This window comes from Cynara cardunculus, unplaced genomic scaffold (assembly GCF_001531365.2).
Source record: "Cynara cardunculus var. scolymus isolate 2C unplaced genomic scaffold, CcrdV1 Un_Scaffold_3573, whole genome shotgun sequence".
Classification (NCBI taxonomy): Eukaryota; Viridiplantae; Streptophyta; class Magnoliopsida; order Asterales; family Asteraceae; genus Cynara; species Cynara cardunculus.
Genome location: NW_020201529.1, coordinates 2,233 through 5,611, shown reverse-complemented (window position 1 = coordinate 5,611; position 3,379 = coordinate 2,233).

Here is a 3,379-nt window from a genome sequence, read left to right as displayed (position 1 = left end):
GAGATGTGTCTTTTGGAATAAGGGTGGCATATCAAGGAGAGGTGACTTTTGGAATAAGGGTGACATATTAAGAAGAGAGGTACCTTTGGATATAAGGGTGGCATTTGTGTGTGAATATTATAGCTCTTACTATTATGTCTTTTAAGACTATAATAGATTTGAGTCCTTACTTCTTTGTGATTTGAGAACTCAAAGATATTGTTCTTATTAGAAATAATAGTATTGATGTTATTGAGAAGGGGAAAACTTGGCCTATGGCCATTGATATTGGTTAAAAGTGTTTTGGAACAGAATGGTCATTTTTATGAAGAATCAGAGGGGCTCTGTTTGTTCCTTGTAAGGAACCAGAGAGATCTGGTTGTTCCTTGTAAGTAACCAGAGGGGCTCTGGTCCTGGTTATTGAAATATATTCCAAGTGTGGTTTGGAACCAGAGGCCCGATGGACTAAAACATTATGATTTTTAGTTTTGCTACATAAGATGAATTATTTGAAATAAATGTTTTGGCGACCTTCACCCTGCATTACATAAAAGGGAACCTCATTAGACATAGATGCTTGAATAAAAGAAGCATGTACTTTTAAAATTTTTGAGTGGTGTAATTCACATTAAAGACTTTTGTATTATGAATCTATGTGGAAGAAGACATGTATTCTATATATAATATATGTGTTATATGCAATTGTATGGATTGGGGATGTTACAGTACGGCTATCGGTGCTGGTTATTGCACATGGCTGTCGTTGTTGTTTGATTCGTGAGAGGCGGAGGATGCCATTGCTAGTTGTGGTTGCAGGTTTTGAGTTTTTTCAGTTCGTCTGTAGGTAGTTACAGGTTTTGGGAGCGTAAAGAGGAAGTGGTGTGGGGAAGATGGGTATTTATAGGTGGAGGAGGGGAACTGGCAAAAAAAATATTTAAATGGTAATATGATAGTGGAAGACGTTTGGAAAAAAGGTGATTTGGTGGGGATCGTGGGCCATCTTGATGGTTTTGTGCCATTAATGTTGGAGGACACGTGTCGTCATGGGGAGGGTAAATGGGTAATATGAAGAGGTTTATTGGGAACAGCCTGTTTATATGGCAGACTTTTGTGTAAGGTGACATTTGAATTATTTGGAGTAATTAAAAGTTATTCCAAACAATATCTCTTGAAATATCGCGCCAAAAACAATTTAAAATTTCATCTAATTGTAAGATTAATACTAATTACGAAGTTTTGGTTTTCTAAAAACCCATGAAGTATAGTTTTTAGTCACAAAAGTTGCAATTTTGTATAATCTTTAAAGATTTTGCAATTAAGATGGATTTGATGAAAATTGTTTTGTCATGGAACCAGAGGGGCTCTGGTTGGACATGACTCATTGGATGGGGAACCAGAGGTCTGTGGTTAAACATTTCCTTTTGGGATGAGGAACCAGAGCCCCTCTGGTTCCATGAATAAGTTCATCGATGAAATTGTTAGGTTGTATGTATAATGAGCCATGGATAGTCGAACCAGAGGCTCTAATTAAGCATGGACAACCCATGATGTAGGACCAGAGGGGCTCTAGTTGCCTACTCATGATTTATTCATCATTTATCTAGCATTTTCGTGTCCAGAGGCTCTGGATAGTAGAACCAGAGGCTCTGGGATGGAAAATGCATATATATGCAATGGAAAGTTCTTTACGATGAATGAAAAGTTCCCCCTTAAATGATGCATGGGGAGGGGATTGAGTTTAAAACTCCCACTTGAACCGATAGGTAGGCTCATTTTGATGACCAGATGCTCTGGTCTATACAACCAGAGGCTCTGGTTGTGAATAATGATGAAAGAATGGTATGAAATGTGGCTAAGTGTGAGATTGGACATGAGAAAGGGTGTGTCTTTGAGACGAGAGGGCTCTGGTTCCAAAGACAACAAATCCAGAGGCTCTGGTCTTTAGAACCAGAGGCTCTGGTTGCAAGTGTGATGAAAATAGTTATGAAGGTATGGTGAAGTATATGCAAAATGGTATGAAAAGATGGAGCCTTTGAGACCAGAGGGCTCTGGTTGCATAGGAGATGCAAAGAAATATGAAAAATTGGCTAAGTGCATGTATGTGGGTGTAGAATGGATGTGCCTTTGAGACCAGAGGGCTCTGGTTTCAAAGACATTGAATCCAGAGGCTCTGGTCTTTAGAACCAGAGGCTCTAGTTGATGAAAGATTACTTAGTGAAAAAAATTCACAAAGTATTGGCTTTGGACCAGAGGTCTCTATTTCCAATGGGTGATAGAAAATGACGTGGTTGCATGCATGAATGACCAAGGAAGTCCAAGTTTGAGACCAAAGTGGCTSTGGTCTCAAAGAATTGGAATCTAGAGGCTCTGGTCTATAGAACTAGAGGCTCTGGTTTGGAGGGGAATACTTGGTGAGAAAATACCAAGTATTTGCTTTGGACCAGAGGTCTCTGGTTCCAAAGGCGATTAAAAGTTTTGCCAAAAAATTAATCTAAGTGATTCTAAATGGCCAGAGGCTCTGATCTTTACAACCAGAGGCTCTCGGTTAGAGTACTTGGTGTTTATGGTTATCATAATATTTATCACTTATAGGCATGACCATGAGATATTGAGGATCTCTGGTTTCAGACTAATGATTGCCTCTAAGTGGTGAGATTCAGCATACCCATCTTACTGACTAGGAACAAAAATCTTTTCTCATCAAGAACTTTTGTGAAAATGTCAGCAAGTTGAATCTCAGTAGGAACAAAGTACATCTCTATATTACCCTTTTTAACATTGTCTTTCAGAAAGTGGTACCTTACATCGATGTGCTTGGTCTTGGAATGCTGCACAGGGTTTGCAGATATAGCTATTGCACTCTTGGAGTCATAGAGGATTGGTATCTTTTCATATTGAAAGCCATAGTCCTTAAGTTGAGTCTTCATCCAGAGAACTTGTGAACAACAACTAGCAGCAGCAACATATTCTGCTTCTGCTGTAGAGGTTGAGACACAATTCTGTTTTCTGGATGTCCAACTTACCAGCTTGTCCCCTAAGAGTTGACAGCTTCCAGATGTACTCTTTCTATCAAGCTTGCACCCTGCATGATCTGCATCTGTATAGGCTATTAGATCAAAGCCAGAGTTCTTAGGATACCAGAGACCTAATGAAGGGGTTCCCTTAAGGTATCTAAGGATCCTCTTGACTGCAGAGAGATGAGATTCTTTAGGATTTGATTGATACCTTGCACAAAGACATGTAGCAAACATGATATCTGGTCTACTTGCAGTCAGATACAGAAGTGATCCAATCATGCCTCTGTAGGTTGTGACATCCACAGATTTTCCTGATGGATCAGCAAATAATTTGGCTCCTGTAGCCATAGGAGTTCTCATCGATGATGAATTTGAGAGAGAGT